At 39.5% G+C, this 23,799-nt stretch overlaps 1 long non-coding RNA gene across 2 annotated transcripts in view; it reads left to right on the top strand.

Annotated features, from left to right (window-relative positions):
• Positions 1 to 23,799, top strand: part of LOC113031571 (uncharacterized) — a 62,235-nt gene that overhangs the window by 14,515 nt on the left and 23,921 nt on the right. For both annotated transcript variants that reach the window (XR_003273749.2, XR_013912066.1), the window contains one exon: positions 15,431 to 15,545. This is a non-coding gene — a long non-coding RNA (uncharacterized LOC113031571). The remainder of the gene's footprint in view (positions 1 to 15,430; positions 15,546 to 23,799) is intronic.

Raw genomic sequence — 23,799 nt, 5'->3', positions numbered from 1 at the left:
TTTTCCCTTGGTTCCATAGAGGCGAACGTATATTCTGCTCTACAGGTGGGAAAGAACGGCTGATGCGATATAGATTTTTTTGCTGATATGATTATGAAGCACGTGGAATGTCAGATTAAAGCCAAACTGATGAAAGATAGGCATCAATCGGGGACATCTCCGGAGAGGCTGCGAGGCATGACGTGCTTGTCAAGAAGGAGGAATATAGTGACTCATCCCTCCCTAATCTCCCCTTTCCTGGACAATTGATCTGCCTTTCATATCCATTAGCGTGGCTTTCATAGGCGCTGTAATGAATGGCCAGACAACAGACATACTTCAAGATCAAACTCGTCTCTTAGACGGAGAGGAAAAAAATAGCTGAAAAAACCCACAGATAGCAGCTGTGATTCACACAGGTATCTCAAACTTCTCTAAGTAGGACCTTCATCTTAGTGTTACTAAGAATAATGGTGTAACTTACAACCGTGGTGTTATTCAGTTGTTAGTACTTAGAGCTGTGTTTCCCATTCATAATGTACTTTTTCTGGTAAAAGATGGAAAGAAGAAACAAAGTAGTAGTGTTATACTGGTATAAAGTTATTCCATCTGTTATTTTAGGGATTTTTCTAATAAACTAGTGGTTAATGTCACATCAATAACTAGTACTTTTTAGGCTGGCAGCTGACAGCGGATGTCACTTTAATTTGCAAATGTTTAAAATGCACTGCAGTCAATGTCTGAATTCACTGCGATTATGATGACGCAATAAAAATGATTTAGGCTTTAAGCAATCTCTTGTAAACTATGAGCAGCTACTCACAACCACCCAGTGAGCACAGCCCCAATCAGACCACTGAAAAAGTGATTAGGTGGACATTTTCTCTCGCAATAAGCGGTCAGCACGCATTCCAGACGTTTTGATTCATCTCGGTGTGATTTTTTTAGGTGGTGCTATGATTACCACCATCACATTCTTTCAGTCTGAATGTCCTCAACAACACTTCTGCGAAAAGTAAAAAAAATAAATAAATAAAAGGAAAAAAAAAAATCCGAGTTACGCATGAGAGGAAGCTGACAATGGGAGTCAGACAGGAAGGAGAGAATGACAGAATTTAATAAAGTTCAACAAGGCAGAAAGGATTGCAGAAGCTTTCTTTTTTTCCCCCACCTCCTTCTTTACAACTTCTGGCTACTTAAACACTTTTACACCCTGTCCTTTTATCTGTGTCTGCATTCGCTGACAGAGGAATAGCCGGACACAGAGGGAGACGCTCATTCCATTTTTATTTGAATGTTGACCGAGGATGGCCACCATCTGTGCAAACTGTCTGACTCTATGACTCTCCTGCATTTCCAGCCATAAATATCAGACGGGGCTTCGCTCCTCAGATAATCCGCACATGGCAATTTGTCCTCCCCGCTCTGATTTGCCACTATTTAGGCTTCGATCACTATTCTCTTAAGTTGACACAAACAGAAGCACTATATCATTTTCAGCAAACAGCAATTTCTGTCTAACATCATCTCACACCCTTTTGTCAAATTTACTGTGGCATCTGGTGCCTTTGTTTTTCTTATTCCTCATCATAAAGAAACCTCTTCAGTCTTCCCAGAAACCCAGCCTACACTTATGTCTTGCTGGGTGCGTTTTTTTTCTTTTCCCCCCAGTCACCGAGAAGCCTTCCACTAAGCTCAAACACACAAGGGGGAGTGGTGAAAATGGGGTAGATGACATTGTTTTCAGTGATATGGATGCACGGCTTAAAGACAAAAGTGTTGGTTGAATGTTGTCATGTCAATAAGCCATCAGTCGCGCCGCTAACAATAAGTTAATGATTCCCCAGCAGTAATACATTTATGAATAGAGAAGTGTCTTCTTCAGCCCAGCGGGTGTGCCCATTAAAACAGAGCATGAACAAAATAATTGTGATTTGCAGATAAAATCCACTTTAGAATGGGATTCCGACTGAGGAATTGTTGAAAGAGCTGTAATTTTCCACTAAAACGTGACACACACTCACAGGAGCCCTGCTAATCAACTGTGTGTGTTTGTGTGTGTACATGTATGTGTGTGCCTGTTTTGAAGTTTGCATCTTTGCACTATATTCAAATTAAATGACAAATGCATTTAGTGGGAAAAGGTTTCCTTATTTTTTCCCCAATCTGAATGTTTTTTTGCACGTCCTTCGCTGTAACTCGTTTGATTTAGCTCATAGGTAGTAAAATATGTTTCCCTGCTGTAAGTACTGGTGGAAAAAAAGAAAAAGAATCTATTCTCAAAGTGTGAAATCCATGTAAATGGAAACACATTAGACTAAGAGTACTCTTAAATAACAAAGGAATAGAAAGTTATAAAGTAATGATACTTTTTGAATAACGAATTAAAATAATCTTGATCTATACAATTTCCTTTCACTTCAAAAGCAATTTGGAGATGGACTTTTTGAATTAATTGTGGTTTGCAAAATGAATCTAAGATCACAATTTAAGCACTGGGAAAAATGCAATTTATAAACCTGCTGTATGGAAATATGTTGAGGTTTTATCCCCTTTGCTCTCTGAAAACAAACATCTCTCTTTCTCTTTTTAGGGTTTAAAATTGCCGTTCTTTAACTGAATTGATTGCGAGTCATGTAAAATGTGTGGCAATTATTTTTACATTAATGAAAATTAGAAAAGAAGAAAAACAAAAGATTCATGCACATTTATTTTGCGTTTAAGAAATCTGAAAATGTTTCAAAAAGTGTTCCAATTCTTTTGGCTCTGGTGGAAAAAGTGAAATGTAAAATTTGACATTTAATAAAATAAAACAATAGATAGTAAATATTCCCGGGCGTGCTCAAGATTACGATTCACTCACAAGATTAAAGCTTGCAGCTGATGAAAATATCATAGGTGTGTGTGTGTTTATGGAGACTGTATGTTTCTGTTAAATATTCTGTTTCTGCCCCGTGCCCTCTTCTTCAGCAGCGCTTTAACGCCACCTGACTGGAGAATTACTTCCTCTATTTCCCATTTATTTCACGTTTTAATACTCGGATAAAAGTGGTAAAAACATGAGAAATAAACACCAGTTTGTTTGTTAATTAACAACAAATTCACAACTAAGGAACAGTTTTTGTCATAAAACTTAAAAAATGCTAATAAATACTGTGTAGTGTATCTATAATCATTATTTTGAAGGTGAATACAACGTTGCAACTGATTTTTAAAGCACACAATGAGCAGGTTGGGTTGTGTGACAGTTGTGTGACTAACAGGAGTGTGAACTTGGAGCACGCAGGTTGTCTTGTGTTTAACAGTCACTGCTTAGTTTTGTCTTCATTTTTTTCAAAATATTTGGTTATGATTGACCAGCAAACCTGCTTATTTAGATCAAAATTTTGGCTAAACCCTGACCTGTGTCACTCTGATGTAAGCGACTGACTGTTTTTGACTGGTTTAATATTTGCTTAGTGTAGTGTTAGATATTTTGGTGGCAGCCCCCTTTTTTCCGCCCTGCTTTTCTCTTTGATTTTTTGAGTTTGTGTAATGACACACTCAAAAAAGTGAGAAAGGTTGACTGAGAAATGTGACTGCTGTTGGTGTTGTTGGCTTTGTAGCAGACTCAAAGAATTGCCCTCAGCTTTAGCTCAGACAAGTTCACTGTGCAAAGTCACAAACTGAGCGATCGGAAGGTAAGTCCACAGGCCGGCTTGTTAGCTAATAATTAATGTACAGTAGCATTAATTATAGCATGCTGTTAACAAATACCTGTGATTATTAGTAAACTAATAAACTGAACTTCACATCTTGAAGTGTCACTGAAAATGATGTGTTTATGTGAACTTTTTTGCTCATAAACATACTTAGTTGAGTCTTGAAAATGAGAAGCTAGCTGTCCTTTGGTGCCCTGGTCAAGTAATAAAACGTCTAGACACCAACTAACATGAATTTCCCTTAAGAATTAGTGTCATCGGTGTGAGAGACCTGCCCTGCACTCTGGGGTGCAGTTTGAAATACTGTCTTTAAATCAATGCTCACCTCTCCACTCTCCCTTTAATTGAACTTTGTTGCCTCTTGTTAAGGTCTTTAGTCTAAGAAAACAGTCCTTAACTGTAATGAAAGCAAATCAAACTTTCTTCAAACAAGTGTTTGGCTACATGTTGCTATGTTACTACAAGAAAAACAAAGAAAGAAATACGGCTCGTCTATAGCTTCTCCACCAAAATTCACTAAGCAAGGAAACTTAGAAGATTAAACAGTTAAGTAGGTAAAGCGGAAACTAAACAGCGTTTACATCCACTGGTGACTAGGGGACATTAAAGAAGGGAAAAAAAGGCAGTAGCTACAAAGAGCAAAGGCGTGTGCGAGGTGGTTTAGATAATGGCACTTTTCCTTTTTATTTTATACTGTCAACAATTGGCACTTTGGAGGGAAGTCCACGCAAACCGTCTCCATGTATCATGCTGCTCATGTTTCCAGAGCAGTGTTATTGACACAGTAAATTAGAGGAGGCACACATCAGGTAGTTGACAGATCCGAGGCATCAACAGCAAACTTATAATCGCAGCTCTATCACAGTGGGTGAGTTTCTCTCCCTTTCTCCTCTTCTTTAATGTTCACACTTCGCATTTGCCCGTGCCTCTATAAGTCCATTCAGCATTTTATTTTATGGACATCTAAAAAAGAATGCTCTGCTTTATTGCGAGCATATAAAAGCTCCTCTTACCTGAAAGCATGTTTTTTCTCCTATTTATTATTTTGTGCAGTTTGTACACAAGACAACAATGTAACTCTTCTTAATCTTTTTAAAATTAAATGTGTTTATTTATGCTTTTTATAGCGTGAAAATCAATTATAAGGTATTTTACACAATTGTTGTTCCTTTATAGTTACCAGAAAAATGACTGATCATGTTCGGGAATTTCCTTCAGCTGTTTTTTTAACACAAGCTTGTATGTATTTATTATTGAGTCCTGTGGTTGGAAAACAAACAAACAAAAAAAAACAAAAACTGTCCTTCTTTATGACTAGTTGACTTTCCCAGGTCTTACAATAGCATTTTCCTACAGTGAAAAGCCTCTTTAGTCTTTCCACTTCTATAAATTCCCCTGAAAACCTCAGCTTGGGAACGCCACGTGAAGACATCTGTTTCGGTCGTGTCTGTTTCCGTACGTGATTATTAAGTGAAATTACTGCTGTTTAATCCAATATCCCTGTACTTCTCTTATGATTTACGTGTCGTGACTGTAGCATGACACGAGGGCCTTTCATCTCACATATTCTATATAACATTTTCAAAAGCATCTGAGGGAAGAGAGACAAGTAAAGTGGAATCACTGTAAGCATGTTTGCTGTTTATTGTGTTAGCATGTTATGTAACAACATTTAGCAGAAGCAGAATATTCTGTGAGGTTTTTTTTTTCCAGTTTCAAAAATCTAGTATGTAAAGTGTTTGGCGATGAGGAGATACCAGTGAGAGACTTGGGGGAAAAAACACAACTTTTACTCTCTAAACGGCGTGGCATACTGCCCTGGTTACCATGGCTATGAGAAGGGTTTGAGAGCACATTAATCATGAGGATGTAGGTTTGGTTCTCTTATTCATAATAGAAGCACAGAAACTCCAGCCGTTCTTTCTGAAGCTAATTTATGATGTTTAGGACATTGGTTTGTAGATCATGTGGGATAACTCTGAGAAGTAGGAGAAGAAGGAGAGATTCCAGCAATTAGTCTATAGCAACAGACTTTTTTGTAAGGAAAAAGTGTTAAGATAAAGACACTTCTAAATGTTTTCCTATCAAGTTAACTTCTGACCAATTTTTTTTCATATTTAAAAGTTGTGTTGAGTTATTAGCGGATGTCTATGTGTTCCTGTGCTGGAGGTTTTATAGCTTAATGAAGATTAAACGTCTTGAAAAAGTTTGGCATGAGAAGACGTGTTCATTTGCCACAAAGGCACATTTGGCACTCAACCAGCCAGTTCTTAATTGCTCAATCTGGAAATAGTAGATGATGCCTCATGTCATTGCACCTATACATGTCTTGATTAAATGGAGCTCTTTGTGCCCACGCATTTTACCTAGGACGGAGAGGGAGCTGATAAAAATTAGATAATGCATAAAGAAGTATCGCTCACGCTGTTGTGCCACTTTTCTGAGCTGCTATTTTTTCCCGCTTTGTCTTTGGTCAGAGACAGCAGATTGATGACGGCGTGACAGAGTGACATTGCATTCTGGGAACTCAGGACTATGGCCATAAATCCATGGCGATTCAGCTTTACAATGGCCCACTGTCTAGCCATCAGAGGGGTAGGAGGTTGTTACTGCAACACCCTAGTGAGCTGCTAGGGGACGACTATTGTGCTTCCTCGAGGAGGAAAAAAGGGGTAAAATGAAGACACCAGGGGGAAATAGGCAGGATGGTAATGAATTATGAAAAACTAATAGAATTGAAAAAAGAGGAAGGGGAGACAGAAAAACCTCTATGGTGAGTGGAAATTTCCCACACTCTTTAGACACTGTGATTCTTTTCAAGTAGATCTTTCAAATCTGAACCTCTGCTGTATTAGAAAGCAAATAAAACACATGGACAAATAAACACTCCGAGTTCTTTATTGACCTTGGACAACCAGCTGTGTTGTGAGTGCAGCTCAACTTGGCTCTCTACACCCTCCCTCAATTGTGTGTGTGCGAGCAGAACACAACTCTTGAGTATGAGTGCGTGTTTTGTTCAAACTGCATAAATGTGGTACCGTGTTCATTGAACAGCTGCCATTTTACAGTTTGTTTGGTTTTTAAAAAGTTGGAATCCTACTAATTATACCTATTAAAAAATATTTCATGCATGCTATAGTTGCAGTAACACATTCTATTAATTGGCCTTGTAATATTGAGGACTTCACACAATTATATTTACACACAGTGGAGAGGATATGATTTAAATACTAAAGTTTACCTGTGGCAATCCTACGTAACAGTATTTTAAGGCTACAACCCATAAACAGCGTCCCAGCAAGAGTGACAAAAGACTGAAGCAGATCCAATAAAAGCTGGAAGGGAATGTGTTGCATTATCCAAAGTAGGTGGGACACATCTGTGACTACAGCCAGAAAACATCTGAACTGCGTCTGTATCTGTCTGCTGCTGTGATCCGGGTTAACCCCCTCCCTCAAATAACACAACTGAAACTAACGCACTGTAAAGCAGTGAATTCCAAGCAAGCTGATAGCTAACCAACATCTTTTTTTCTCTTCCTGAATAAATGGGCACAATCACTGAGTGGAAAATATTTCACTCCTCTATTTGATCACCACAAAGACTCTTGGTGATTTTGGCTCAGTAATGGGAGCCATACCTCAGCTACTAGCATTCCTGGAGCGCTTTCCTTCTTCTTCAGCGGCTTTACTGTATGTCCTTCCTCCTTCTGCGTGATCGGGCCTGCACCACTTGTCATCTCCCTGGTGGCAGCTTAGATTCTCCAATTTTTAGGTTAATTAATCAAAAATGATTTCTTTTCTCATTAGCCATGCAGTTGGTTTGCAATCTGCAAAATCGATGTTTTACAGATGTTTCCCTGGGTTTTGTTTTTCGAGACGGTGCTGATTTTTATTGGGTATAGATTTAAGAGGGTGCTGAGGGATTGTGAGTTAACTGAGCTGCACACAATCACACACACACACGCAGCCACAGACTCACTAAATGCATATTATAAACAGTCACAAGCCCAAACAAACACCTGCATGAATACAGGACAAAAAAACAATCGCATTCAAACTCAGCTCGGCTCGCGCTTACTTCCTTTCAGTTGCCCCAAATCTTAAGAAAATACAGTGTTGAATGTAATCTGCTCATCTAACTGATAGAAAAACAGCAGCTCTCTCTTTCTCCATTTTGGTTCGCCTGTATTGAGTCGATTGTTGCCAAACCCAGGGGGTTGAGCCACACACACTCTCTCGCTGGGAAGCACTCTTTAATCACGTAACAGCTTCTGGTTCTAGTTCCTGTTGGTTGTAAACAAATGTAATGTTGCATTTCCTGCAGTCTAGACATAACAACAAACCTGGCAAAACCAGAGAGAGGACTGATGGCGGTTGCTAAGGAGTGGCTGGCACAAGTCGCCAATCCAGGGTCTGTGGTCTGATGGAAGGAACACAGGGGTGAAGACAGCTGAGGTGTTGGGCATCGTCTTTGGTGTTATTTTGAGCTGTGCATCTCTGAGGAATGTCACAAGTCTTGGGTGAAAGCTTGTTCAGCGTGCTATTTGGTTTAACATGATTTTTTCCAGGTTTTAAAGACGTGTACAGTACTGTACTTTGTAAACATTTACCCTTTTTTTTTTACCATGTTTCCACTTATATATTTCTGCGTATAGTAGTTATAGAAACTTTCTGAGTCTTCTGTGTGCCCATTGTGCCATCTGCTATGCAGTTGTTCTGCCGTGCCTGTGTGTTTGTGCCTACATTTGTACTTGTGTACACCAGTCCCCACCCACCGTTCCACTCAACTACACAGGAAAAAGAAGATGAAGCAGAGGAGCAAAGGAGCCCAAAGAGAAATTATTATTGATTTAATCACATAATCAGCCGCAAACACTTCAGGCCAAGATAGCAAATCCATAATAGCCTCCCCACATAACCACCTTTACAAATTTACCATCAAAGCCCTCCACGCACACACCGCAAACACAGGAACCAGGGGTCACCTTCAGTCGCTGGCAAAATATTGACTTTCCTAATGCTTCTATATGTTTTTGAGTTAAGCGTTATCAATCACCGATAAGGGCTTGATGTCTCTGAAACATAACTCCTGGTTGAGGGATTACAGCATCGCTTCTCTCGTCATAATCTAAGCATATCTTTTCAGACAAAAGGCGAGGACGGTAAAATCAATTTCGTCAGAAGCAGACATTTCCCACTGTGCCTGGTCTGGCCTGTCTTTAGATAAAGTACACCAACTCTGCGGTAACCTTTGAGACATCATGAGTTGTTTTTGTAAAAGCTTTGCTGTTAGCGCCTCAAGGAAAAAGAGTTTTAATTAACACTGGGGGAAAAAAACACGTATTTTCTTTTATTTCTAATCTGATTTCCCGGTTTTACTGAAATTATCTTAAAACTCTAATGATGCATATCCTTTAAAGTACTGTAATAAATTATAAATTAGTTTTGTTGAATGAATGAATTTCACTCCTAAAGTCAAAAACAAAAGCACAAATACAAAAGCTGTTGTGTCTTTTTTGTTTCTATTAATTGTGCATAAGGCAAAAAAAAGTTCTTCTAAAAAAAGTTTTGTTTGAGTGAATAAAGACCCAACAAATGATAATTTGACGTCAATAGGCTGAGCTCTGTCTTCATGAAATAAACATAAAAACACTTCCAAATTCTCTCCCTGTTTTCAGTTTGTTGCCAAAAAGTAATTTAAAGCACCCAATGAGAGTGGGTTTTGTTACCTTGAGAGCAGCTGCAAGGCTGCTGTGAGGAGCTCGGGAAATCTCTCGCAGTCTTTCGACAGTCTGTGCTTATGGCGATATTTGTTTTCCAGAGTATGTTTTTCAGAGCATGTACAATAGATGGACAGCCTTGCATTGATATGGTCCAGGTCCAGGGCTGTTTATGAAACTACCTCTGAAGGTTTTGGTGCTTAATATTTCAATGAAATCTCACTGTCATTTGAAATCATGCTGCCTGCTTTAGGACACAATCGAGGTACAGGAGTCAAAAAGTAGATGTAAGATACAGTAGACAAGTATTTGCTCGGATTATCGACAGTTCTACATTTATAATAACTGCGGTCTGCCTTTTTATTATTAGTATTAGTATTATTATAGTAACCAAATAGCTGGATTTGAACTAAAAGCAGGAAGAAAAAGTTTAACTCCAACTGCTAATACTTTACTTCTGTATGACTTAGAAAGCTATTACAGTCTATACAATAGTTTAGACTGTTTGAAATCTATTGTTAATTTCACCCATAGCAGCTGCTCACTGTTCAGCAATCTAACTGTTTAATAATAAGACCCAAACGCTAAATTTTCCACAATTACACATATGAAGGGAGGGGAGAAAAATAATCTAAACCGCAATCTTAACGTGTATTATGTATATATGTGTTACTTCAGATGGAAATGAACATTTATTACCCTGAAATATCTGCCCCACTCTGTTGTTCGGTACACTAAGGCACACAATTTGTCTGATTTTGTGTGGAAAGCTAACAATGAATCTGATTCAGATTTCAACACTCCATCAACATCCATCTCTCCAGTGATCTATCCATTCAGTCGCCTATCCCTGTCCATCTAGCCCAGGGCTATGGAAGCCTAATTGTTTACCAAAGGGTTGCGGCTCATTTGCTCCTGGAGATTGGGCCTAATTAACACTAACTTATCTGAACACCGAGGAGCGCTGTCCACTCCACTTTAATCTAATCTGTACTCTTTCAAAAAATAATGAGATCATTTACACCTCATTAACGAGCAATGTAATGTCTGGGCATTAATCATAATGATTGCTTATCATTTCACTTTGCAATATTATCTCCTCTAATGAAACTGTTCACACAACTGCCAAGAGGGCCTTAATTGGTCGTGTGAAATCACAGAGCACCCAGCAGCTTGCCGCACCGTGTGTGAAGTTCTAATTTGCATGGGTGGGTGGGGTGTGGGGATTTGAGGGGTGGGCACGAGGGGATGGCATCACTTAAGAACACACAGAGAAATGCACACACAGGCACGGACGTGATGGAGTAAATGGAAACGTGGTGGGATCGTTTAATAAAGTGTTATTATTGCGTGGTGCTGTATGCAGACAACAATGCAAGGAAATTTGCAAACAGTCCGATGAGGTCAAATAAAAACCTTAAACTTGATATTGTTTAGACTTTTTCCTATTTTTTAATGTTAGGTCTCAAAACTAAATATATGCTTCTGATGTTTGCTGTTCCTCTCTCTGGCATAAGATCCATGCCAGTGGTGGGTGTGATTATCCAGGCGACATGGCATCCTGACTGATCCCAGCTTTGTGCCACCACCATGAAGCCCAAACAAGAAAAACACCCATCCAATATCCCCGTTTTTGCATTGTAGCCTCTTACTGTATATCCACCCAGCTGGCCATCCCCGGCAGCCCGGCCTCCTGGAGGATATTTTAATACCAGTTAGAATATATCATCCCCTCCAGTGTGTGTGCGGACCACCTAAAGAGGCCACGCTTGACTGGAAGGAGGAGAGCACTGAGGCTCCTCGGTGCCCCGGCTCCCTAGGCTTAGGAGGGCTTAGGTGCGGATGTCATTAACTCTTTCTCCCTGGTCAGAATGGCTAGCTGCTAATTGTGGCCCCTGGTCTGTGAGCTGAGCTTGTGTAGCTAAGGAGAAAAGGCTTGCCGTAAATTGAAATCTGAGCAGCGTGTCTGAGAATTGGGGTGACTTCCATCCCGTGCAGTTTTAAGACACAGTCATAATTCCTTCTGGGCTAATTTTATCATCCATAGAAACATTATTTTTTCTGTTCACTGCACCAAAATCTGTCACCCTTTTCATATTTTATTACACTGGATCACAATTCCAAGTAGCCAGTGACCACAGTCATTGAGTTCAAGTCTGCCAGTCTTACTAAAAAGCCTAGACTTGAGTCAGGTTGGACATTTCTTATGTTAGATTTGGTAACTAAAACTTTTTTCTTACTTTAAAAAGCAGCTTTACTTTTTTTTTAAAAACCAGTAGGCATTTTTATTTTAACTTTGTTAGAACTGGTACTTGTTGATACATGCAGCATTCATGGTTTGCACTATCATGACAGGCTGACTCTCCTCAGTAAATCCAGCCACAATTTCTGATTGTTAGGATAGAACTGTGCACGCTGTGTGTCTGCTGTTCACTGAGCTTTACAGAAACTAGCTTAAATGACAACTTTACCACGAGCAAATTAACACAACAAAACACCTTTAAGCACAATTCACTGGGCTACACACTGAACTTAGAAGATAGTATCAAAGTATCGATCCTATTGTGATAGTATTTTGATAGTATTAGCATTTGTATCGGTACTATCAATATCTGGATCAATCCACCCACCTCTACTGGGCAGGTGAGAGTACTCTTTTTCAGATGCCAAGTGATGAATCCAGATGAAGCTTCAGTAGTTTGTTTAGTCATTTGCTCGTCTTTGATAAAAACACTAATGCTAATTCTGTCTTTTTAAATATATATAAATGGTACCTTTTGTTTCATTTCACTTATATTTTTTGTAATGAAATAAGGCCTCTGGTATCTTAGTCCCAACATGTAATTGGTAATCATGCAGAACTTTAAGGTTCATTGTAAGATTAATTGTAATGCTGAGGACATAATGGACCCAGTTAACATGCAGCTGGCATGCAGATTCAAAAGTGTCCAGGATGAAGTCAGGTCCAAACACTCAGGAGGCCAGCACAAGTGTAAGGTGTCAGAAAAGTGGTCCAGAGATTAGTTTCATGTACCACAGTTCTGCCTCTCAGTGTACTTCCCTCCTACTATCAATCCTCCCTATCGTTGCCCCTCGTCTCCTCCGCTGTTCATCAGTCTGAAGCTAACTGTCAGCTCTTCTCCAGCTTATTAAAGGCTCTGGTTAACATCCGCTGTATGGCGGAGTCAAACGCCTGGGCTGGTATAACCACGTGCTGATATGATTTATTCTCTCCCCGAGGAGCCTTCTAATGAACAGAGATGTATGCTCAGCAGCCCCGTACATGTAACCTCCGTGTGCTCAGAGGACGGCTGCGCTGTAATATGATAAGTACCATGTCGATAGCCTGTATGATATGCTAATCATACTAAAACACGGTGCCTCGGGCTCTCCCCGTGTTTATTTATGAAGGCTTGACCTGAGGGAGAGCAATAATCGGCTTTTCTCTGAACTCTCTAACCCTGGGAGCCAAGGGAACCGCCAATCACACACATCTGAGTCCTATAATTCCCTCACCTCTCTCTCGCGCGCTCTCTCGCTTTCTCTCACTCTCTCCTGTCCTTCTGTTTCCCCCTCAGCTCGAGCTGAAACGGTAGATTTATGCAAACGGCACAGAGTGTGCATTTTCCTGCCCACATTTGTCGAGGGCCACATGTCAAGGGCTCAAATCATTAAACTAATTATTAATTGGGACTGACGTAAACATGCTGTCAGCAGCCTCACCGACTTGACCGTGTTCTCAGCTCAAATATAACCCATTGATTTGATGTGGCAAACATTTAGTCAAGACATCGCCACTCCTCTGATGCAGAATACATTGCAAGTATTGCACAAATATACAATTTCTTTTTGTAAACAACATTTGGTGAAAGTAGAAGAAATACAGCCAAACTGATATTTTACGATGACATGTGATATAAGTGTTTGCACGGCCTTATTACATTTGCTTTAGTAAAACCCAAACATGAATATTCACATCGAATCAGTGTCAAACTTTTCAACACTTCGGTACCCCTTCGCTTCAGCTTTCCGTGCCTTTGACTTTGACTGCCTGCGTCTCGCTATGGATTGTCTTCTCATGAGTACAGCTCTCCCGTCACTGCAAACATGAGGCTGTGCAAATATTTTGAGGGAGAAGACAGGCTGGTTTGAATGGCTAGTGGATACACAGCGTGGAGTGGATATTGCTAACAGTGTGATTTCCTCATGCATTACCATTTTATTTATTTATTTATTTATTTTTTGAGGGGTGACCACAAATGACGTTGAGTGTTCAATAAGCCTATTTTTCATAAAGTCTTAGTCACAACGTATTAAAAATAAGTAGAAATGTGTCTTGGGGTAGGGTGTAAATCAGAGCTCGGGCCTTGCATCTGTGAGCTAGGAAACAAAGGTTTGTTTGTGTGCCTCAATCACTCTTGCTCATGAAAGCAGACACTTACTTGAAAAAAAAAATCCTTCTCCTTTTCTTTTTTTCAGGGAAACACTCTAAACCAACATCCTGGGTATAAATTTGCAAAACGCAATACAGGCCTGATTGTGTGTTGAGTGGATGTGGGGTGCATACGAATAGACCCTGTACCCCTGCCTCTCTCCTCCTCCAAACAGTCCCCCCCCCCACCACCACCACCACCACCTTCCCCCTCACCTCTTTCTGTTCTCATGCAGCCAAGTAATGTACAACAAAAAAAGCACAGCTGAAAGTTTTTTTTAAATTTCCCCTTTGTTTTCTCGTAACAGTTTTGAATTCAGAGTTCTTGTTTGTGTTTTAACCAATCGGCATAAACCAGAAGCAGCAGGTGTTTGCAAAAGTAAAATAATAATGATGATTTTCAAAGGTTCATAAGCAAAAATGTAGTTAATATATAGTTGTACGACAGATCGCGGCACTGAAAACACTACTTCAGAAATAAAAGAAATTCTCAGCTGCTGCGTGGCAATATTGGATAATTCCACTTTAAGAGTTTCCAACTTTTTGAGCTCACACTGTTCACGCCTCCAACTTCAAATGTAGCAGCCGTCATCGCGCCATGTCTTTGGCATTTATAAGACAGGAGAATAACTTTAAATGTGCACTCTACAGTATCATAGCGATGACCGAGTCTGGGAGAATCTGAATGCAAACTCTGGGAACAAGTGAAGCTTTGGCACTGTCACCAGGTCAGCTCAAAGCCCCCTCCAAGCCCAGCCCCTCAGCACCAGGTGTTCCCTTGCATTCAAATGATACTCTTATTCATAGACTGTCCCAACTGGAGTATTAAAAACTAAAAATTTGCAACTGAATGCTGATATAATCCTGGAAATATATGTCTCCATTAAAAAGTAGCCCATTTGAAGGAACAAGGCGGTCTTTGTGTGGGGCTTTATGTATATTTATCAAGGCGCTAAAAGGGAACCAGAGGTGGGGGTTAAGGAGAAGGGGATAAGGAGTAGCAGGGCAGACTTTCCAACTGTTTACATGTTAATTTCAAACTTAACAGCCCTTGTCCTGGAACTATTTATACACTGAATGCAAATTAATTTCGTCTCCCTCTGTTATCGTCCTTTTTCCCCCTTTTTTTTTTAGCAAACACTTGACTGTTGATGGAAAAATGCTAATTAATGGGTGCTTGGAAAGTTGGACTAACTGTGCCCCTGGATTTGAACGACAGGTTGCATTTTGTTAATATGAATGCGACTCAGTTCCATTTTCGGGTTTAGCTACATCAGGTGTCAATAATGACCTTCGTCCTGAAGGATTTTTGCATAGTGTTACGCTTTTATTGGTGGCACTTTTTTTGATTCAGGATGTTGACTCACCAAAATATGCAAATGTTGAGAAAGAAAGCTGCCTGCCTGGATGTTGTGTTAAAGCAAAGTTTAATAGAAAAGTGCTACCTACAAGATATTTTTTCAAACCACTTGTTTCATTTTCAGTATTATTTTTCACTGTAATGTAACATAAAGCTGTCTTTACTATTACTTTCTTATTATTAAATTGTGAATATTATGCTCCAAAATAAAGTTTCCATTTTGCTTTACCCCACAGGTGTGTGGCATGTGGAAAAGTGTGCAGACACGATCAACATGTGACTTATCCTATAAACGCTCTTGAACAATTGCCTTGCTAATCACATTATGGATACAGTAAGCTCAACAAATTGGTAAGTACACTTGCCTACATCTTTGGGGTGCTCTCAAGCAGATGAAGCTACAGCAGATTTGAAACTGCTGAATCAGTGTAGCACCATTGTCATAGCAGTTTACTGGTTCTGCTGTTCATTTTTGGTTGATTCTTTGAAAGTAGCTGCCGAATAACCGAGAGTGTCATCTCTCTGCCGATGACGCTTAACTATAGGTAACTAAAGGTTTTCACCTACCTGTAAGCAGAATGTCATAATATATCATTTTGGCTGTTTGCTGAATACTGGAGATATAAATATTCCCACAGATCTGCGAATCTTATTTGCATTTAAGCAGAACCACAAATATTGCAGGCGTTCATCTTGAATCAAAATGGCTTAGTCCCTAGAGTAGAAACCGACAAGCAACCTCCTGGCAAGCTCAGTTCACTGACTGGTTGGCAAATGGTGTCTGGACTTTGCTAGCCTTTACTGGACTTTGCTAGCTCTTACAAGGTGAAATTGGTCACAAAGAGCGTAGCTACCCCAAAAAACCTCCAAAAATCTATGATTTATTTGGTTGCAGATTGGCATGATCATTCGCAATTTGCATGTAAGACAGTGAATTTCCTCTAAACCTTAACCATCTACTCTCCAAGCTGTACAGAAATTTGAAGAACGGTAATGCCAAGTGGAAGTGGAGAACATTCACTTTCAAAGTAAAAGTTGTGCCTTATTGATGCAATATTTTATCGCAACGGTAAGGTGCAACATTTATTTTTAAAGCAAATATTCTCCATTTCCTCTCTGCCTAGCACTTTTCACTACCCCTTGGCAAATCGTTTATTAGTGTTTGCAGACAAGTTGGCCTCCTCCATGCAAACTGGTGGCAACCACAGCAACCTGCTAGTGACCAAAACAATCCCAAGGAGGTTTTAATGCTGCACCATTTATCTCTTTGCAACCAATTTCAATTCACACTGGCAACTGCCAGCCACCTCCAGCAACCACTCATCAACTAGTTGTAAAACTCTTTTCCTTCAAGACCAGTAACCCATCTGGTAACTACAGGTCACCTGAATGGGGCTTTAGCAATTGATTTCATAGCGACTGCCAACAACCTCCAGCAGCCACCCACACCTGGTTGGGGAAGACATATTTTCCCCCCACAAACAGTGTTTGCCACATTTGCTGACTGGACTCTAGGCCTGTGTGACTGGCCCTTAACGACTTAACGAGTCAAACCTTATTGGCATTTTAATATTTATTGAATTGAAGTTTTTCTAGATGCTAGTTACAACCCGTTATGCCTCAAAAACAAAGTTTTAAAAGCTTTTTCGATTTCATGGAAGTTATATTTCTACCATTATCTTTGCTGTTGCAATGGAGTCTTGAGTGCCAAATCTATCTCTTATAATGTCTTGAATATACTGTTGTATTGAAGAGAGCAGTGTCATTAAAATCACTTGGTTTAAAACCGAAATAAAACAAAGAACAAAGGAAGAAAGACTTAGAGACCGAGAGAAAGAGAAGTTGATATGAAATGTGGTCAGCTGAACTGCCATGGCAACTGGTCAAGAGTCCACAGAGAAGGAATGTGTCTAATGAAATGTAACAATACCATCCCCCCCGCTCCCCCTCCTCGCTGCCCTCCCTCTCTCACTTTGAGTGAATGACTGAGTATGTTTTATGGTTGGAGTGCACAGGCTCGACTGCCGCTTTGTTTAGACGGGTTTCAGATGTTTGGCTCATTGTGTTTAGGTTGTGCTGATTGTTTTTTAGGCACATTTGAGTGAATAAACAAATGTCATCACTTCAGCGCCATCCTTCAAGAGCTTTTTATGTCAGTGTCAGTAACTGATAAAACATCTTTTCACGAGCGCATATTTTCGTCCTTCGTCCTCACTTGATATATTTTTTTTGTTTGCTTGATACGAGGGAAATGGTCTCTTAGAGTGAATAGGATATCAATTAATTATACAGTCGTCAGAGTCACAAACCAAAGTGCAATACTTTAAGGGTATAGAAATTTGGATGAAGTGAAAAAGTTGTAAGAGCAGTTTGAGTGCTTCTTGTAATTACAATATAAACAGTAAAAAAAAGGCCTATTACTGAAAGCACCCAAGTTTGAAAATAAACCAATGAAAAGAGATCAGTTACTAAAGTACTATATGTTGAAATCACTCAGTTATAACATGAATGTCTAAACCTAAACATGTTGGAAAATTCATAGCAGATGCTGACTGGTTTAGCTGGTCTCTCCTCATAAACCATGCATAAATCAACCATCACTGCCGCCTCTTTCTTTCTGTCTGATTATGATGCTAATATCACCACTCTAAACAAAGAAACAAGCCCAGTGACAGAAATGAGAGACATAACGCTTTTGTTTACAAAAGAGGGAAAGTATAGAGGTATTATGCGGACTACAAGACTGTGGGGCAGAGGGTGATGTCTACAGAGAGGTTGGATCGGCCTGCTAACGTGATCACCTGAATTATGCACAAACCATTGTGTCCAAATATCATAAACCGAAGCACGAACATCCCACCCCTCCCTCAAACATGGGTCGAAATTATTATTTATGTGGCTTCAGAGCTGCAGAGAGACAATTAGTCATATTCGTATGCTGAAATTAATTGAGAGAGATGCGGGAGATAAAGACAGAGAACAAAGACAGCTTTTTGTCACTTCTTTCTATCTGACAGGGATAATTAGATATATGAAATTGAAATTCCTCACTGGGGGGTCCTATTGACAACACTGTTTTCTGTTTCGCTCTTATCCCCTGTTTCTTTTGTGCTCCTGTTTATGCTAATTTGGACCCAGTGTTTTTCCCTGACCGCTAAAAGCTGCATCCTCCCCAGCCTTCAGATTCAATTCATGTAGAGCAGAGAGTAGCCTGTCAGCTATTCACAGCCCTTTACCTGTAACACAAGGACTCGGGGAATCAGTTTCTAATCAGCAGAATTTAAATAGCTGATATATACATGTGTATGTGTCACACTGTGTGGAGCTGCAACAGTATTAATTAAATGAATTAAATATAAAAAAAAAAAGATTTTATTTTATTGGATATGTGTTATTATAATATTTCAATTCATCTTTTTTAAATTCAACTTTAATTTTATGTCTCATTTTATTTTATATTATTGTTTCCTTGGTTTGGAGATGTCACCACCCGATAAATTACAAGTCGCAGGCTTTGTGACACCAGAGATATTTAACTCCAAGTTCTATAACTTCCAGTTTTCTAGGGGGCGCCCATGAGATATAAGTGAATGGAGCTTGTTTTGTTGTAATTAGGGGTGGGGGTCTCAAAACTATATTACAAAGTTTCAATAAAATTTGCAATAATATTATTTCTGGTGAAACAGGAAAAAAAAATACTGAATAAGGTTTTATTGATGCGTGTGGGCAGCAGCATTTATAAGGGTGAGTAAATGCAGGGCATTTCCATCCTTCTTTTCCAATGAGCTGCTGTCAGTGATGACACACAACCTAATTCAAAGTGTGATTCTATTGCAACAAGGTGCCAACAGCAGAAGCAGCAGCATTATAATGCAATTGTAGTGACACAGCAATATATCCAGTGACACCGCTTAAGTCAGATGTAAGCACAAACGTAGCCTAGGTAATCTTTTTGGGGGGGGGGGTTTAAATAAAAGTAGATGATAACACTTTAAATTTGTAGTTTCACGGTATAAAGTAGCTTAACCTTGTGAGGAGCCTGCACAGCATGTTTTGTCTGGGATGTTGCATCTTGGGTCAAGCCCCTGCTTGTCTCTACCTTGTCTGATAACCAGCTGCTTCTTTTACACTGATGTAAGCTACTGCCCTGTTATAACAAGGCTTCTCATATTTTTTGTAGTTATCTTTTGATAATGGATGCCATTGAGGGAGGCTGTCCTTTCGTGTATACGTAAATGGATATTCAGTATAAAAGTGCTAGCACAATGTTAGCATTTATGAGACTAAATAGATTAAATCAGTTTTACTGTAAGATAACAGATAACACAATGATTTAAAAATGACACTAACACACTTACATTCACTCCTTTTGTAAAAAAATAGTGTAATATAAAATATTTTTGTTTAGAGGGAGCTAAACAAGTTACCTTTGACTGCTAGCTGTGTCAGTAGCTAGCCATTGTTAGCAGGCACCAGTGTGTGCTTTTGAACTTCAGCATTATCTTTTATTCTGTTAAACCATTTGCAAAAAAAACCCAGATAAATCTAATATAACAAATTAACTGCTGCCTTTACACAGTAAGTTAATAATTCACACTCACAAACTGTATTAGTTACACTGGCCAACCACTTAAAGATTGAGAAGTAGAGCGAACAAGCTTCTTGAATAACTTGCTTAAAATTTTATGATTTCATCTATATTATACTTTACCTGCTACGTTGCCTATTTTCTAATGCCCCACATAATGACTTGAACATAAGTACCTTTGTGCATTTTCTGAAGTTCAGTCCTTTGGTTAGCATCATGTGAACCACCCTCACAGTATCAGAGAGGAACATCTGATAAAAGAACATTGTGGTTTTAGTGGAATTATGGGTTATGTCACCTTTCACCGCAAAACTAGAAGGGGCCTCTCAATAGTTTTCCTCTCACATGAGAAACAACCACTGTCATGTTTCTCACAAGTGAAGGAAACTGCTAAATGCCACAAAAAAGACCCACATAAAAATGGATTAAGCTGACAGCGTGAATTAAAAGTGTTCTTGAAATGAAAGAAATTGTATGATGTACTGTATGTATGTATCTACCCTTTTTTAAAATTTGTTGACTGGTTTTGTGCTTATTTACTTATTTATTCTTTTATTGAGAATGTTTTTTTTTGAGAAGGTTGGTACTTCAGCTACACTTCTGCTTTTATTATTGCACATGTCTGCCCTGGTTTCATTTTTAAGCATAAAGATCTCATTCCCAGAAAGGACCTAAGAAGCGCACAGACACTTAAGATTTTTCACGATAGATTCTCCGTGTAATTCAAATTTTGTAGTGTTTAAGCAATTAAAACTCAAAATTCAAGTGACGTTAGACTATTGCTTTTAATTTCCCCACTGCCCCACATGTCCCTTTCTTTTCAAAATGATTGTCTTAGAGATTTATATAAAAATTATATACTTACCTGATACTGATCACTTGCTGACCTCTTGCTGATCTTTTTTTCCTGCTCTAACATACATTAAAATACTGGCCTGCCATTATGGATTGTGTAAGACCGGAAAAAGAAAAAAAAAAGAGGATGGTGCATGGTTGTTAGAAGGGAAAGGAAGGCAGGATGGAGATATGAATTGAACCGGAAAGAGCCTTGTGTCTAATGCTTGCCACATTCGCTCTCGAATGAAGGTCTAATTACCCATCGGTATTTGGTGCCAGCGTTCCCAGGTCCCAGCAGCCCCTGGCCCTATGCAGGCACTGAGTGTCCAAAGCCAGCTGCCTTCCAAACACTTGCAGGTAAACAGGCCGGGCTAATAGTCCTACCACAAGGGAGCCAGATGAAAGAGCAGGAAACTGCTGCCAGAAGCCCTGAAAGGATTTATGTAAAGACGTAAAGACAGGAGATGCAGGGATGTAGTAGCAGCTAACCCTATCTAAACTTACCTATCTGTTTGCTTAGATGATTCTTTATGACTCAAATCGCAGGCCTAGCGTAGAGGTAAAATTATTATAAAGATAACATAAACATTATAAAGGCGTGTTCAGACAAACATATGTAAATGCTTTGTGTATACAGTGTATCTATCATGCTGGCAGTTATTGCTTTGTGAAGGTCACAGTGTAGACTTGCTGTAGTGTGGAAAGAGAGTGCAATTTTGATGAGCTTTACTGAAAGAGGATTTTTGAAGGGGTGAAGGTAAAGAATTACTTGAGGATGTGGAATTATAGATCTGTAGAAGAAAGTAAAAGGCAAAAGCAGCAGAGACTTTTGCTGACTCTAAGTCTTGCTGGTTCACTTGCATGCAAAGCTACGACAGTTTGATGTGTCACATATGTTCACTCTGAATAACCGCATGTCCAGATGTGAATGTGTTTGTCAGGGATCATATCCATTTTCTTTTGTAGTGTAAACTCAGTAGCAATATCTCCTGCTGCCAGTTTAAAAGTGTAATATCTGTGAGCTGAGGAAAAGTGAGCAGTCTTCTGTGTTGGATACGGTTTTCATGAAAGGGCCAGCCAGGGTGGGACGGGAACATCGCCAATCATGACTACTCCAGATCCATCCTGAGGAACAGGAATTCCCACAAGCTGGATAAACATGCACTTTGGTCGAGAGAGCTGGGTGCTTGATAGTCGCTCTCTCATCTTTGAACACGGACATTCTCTAGATATTGATTTATTTTCAGAGCCAAAATAAAATACGGTGAGTTTTTCTGGGTTTTTTTTTTGTTTTTTTTTTCAAGTGAGAGAGGAAAAGAGATGATTAATGGAGTCCAAAATTTTACAGCCTTTAGCATTACTTGAGGTTTTGTTTCCTAGATGGCATGTGCCACTATCTGATGGCTTGGGAAGGACAGAAGTAATATGGCTGCCACATGTGAGAGGACAACATGCTACTGCGGTTGTCCAGAGAATGTAAACTGTGTTTATCCTAATGGATTCCGACAGAAGCAATAATGGACACCGGGGCTAACTCGACTGACCACACATTTGAATTTTGTTTCCCTTCTGGGAATTTGTGTGTTTTTGTTCGACTTGAGGGTGTAATTTTTTGTGTCTGGCACAAATGGCGCTGACTATATTTCTCTCAGTATTTGAATATATAGTGTGTGTACTTTTGCGGTTGTCGCTTACATACACACACGGGCATTTGTGTTTTCATAAGTGATTACTGTGAATCAACTCTTTGTGCGTGGCTCAAGTCATAAAACAAGAGAGAAAGAACATCGTTATGGTAGTGGGGCACCTCACTAAAACGCTCCAGTGACAGAAAATGAAAAGCTGTAATTCCTCCTGTGAAGTGAAGTCTGACTTGTCAGAGTAAAGCACTTCCTATCCTTTTGTTCAGATCTCAAAGGGAATTATAGAGGAGAGCGTTAGATATGGCTGTTAATAAGACCAGCGAGCCCTGACCAGATGAATGTCTGAGTGATTTAGACCATGACAGTTGTATTAAACTAATGAAACTAGATTAGTTTAACCTGGAGACTCATATGTTCACAGAAAACATGAGAGAAAATAACATATATTGAACCTTTTATGGACAAGTCAATCAATTAAGCACTTACAGAGAGTAAGTACAATCACCAAAAAAAAAACCTCACACAAATCTACATATTTGTTTCCGTCATCATCATGATGAAGGAAGCACTTTTTTTTTCCAGAAGTGATGCAATCAGCTCTCATATTGATAAGTAAAGAAGAAGCAGAGGGTTGGGGCTGGGTTAGGTGGGGAGGAGGTGCTTGGAGATCAATGGGCTAATAAAACAAATCGATGGAATGAAACCACAGAAAAAAGTGAAGTCATTAATTTGCAGAGACAGGATGATCCCACCAACCACATGCATTGATTAGAAATGAGGTCTGTGGAGAACCTTCAGGGGGTATCATATTAGGGAAGGGAAACAATGGCCCAGGTGGAGTGGTGGTGGTGGAGGTGGTGGCAAGGGGGGGGGGGATGCTTTCCTCCTAGGTTTTGCTGCTGAACTACTGCAGGAGAATAGGTTAACTGGCAGATCAATGGCGTCTTCAGGGTAACTCCAAGAAAACAGTGGTTCTGTATATGCTCTCCAATGTACTGTCAACACATTATCGTGACACCTCCTTTTTTAAAAGCAAAGTGTACTCAAGCATGATTTTGAAATTCAATACATCATATAGTACAAAGAGGTCCGCAAATAAGGTCAGAGGTGAGAGCTAATGTACCATTTTTATCAATATTGTTATTGTTAATCATGATTTGTCATCAATAATATTGGACTGAGTTATATACACTGCAGCCTCTTCCACGGCACTGTGAGAGCAGTGGAGCTTGCATGATCTGCAGTGTAGAAAAGGACTGCTTCAATACTGGGAGTGGTACTCTCTCCATATTGTGACTGTGTGAGTGCGTAGGTTGCAACAAATGTTACAGTCAGCCCAGTCTCTTTGCGAACTATTAAGTTTGTCCAAATTTTGGCCTCACCACCAGTCCTTTTTTGGGTTGTTTTTTTTGTTGGTTTTTTTTTTTGAAATTCAAAGAAACCCTTGACGCAGGGTTCATGCAGACACAGCATAGCTTTTCTGAAGCCGTTTGGCTGAACGAGAGAAAAGAAAAGCAGGTGATGTGAGATTGACGAC

The sequence above is a fragment of the Astatotilapia calliptera genome, chromosome 11 (assembly GCF_964374335.1).
Source record: "Astatotilapia calliptera chromosome 11, fAstCal68.1, whole genome shotgun sequence".
NCBI classification, from domain to species: Eukaryota; Metazoa; Chordata; class Actinopteri; order Cichliformes; family Cichlidae; genus Astatotilapia; species Astatotilapia calliptera.
This window is presented reverse-complemented; position numbering and strand designations above follow the sequence as displayed.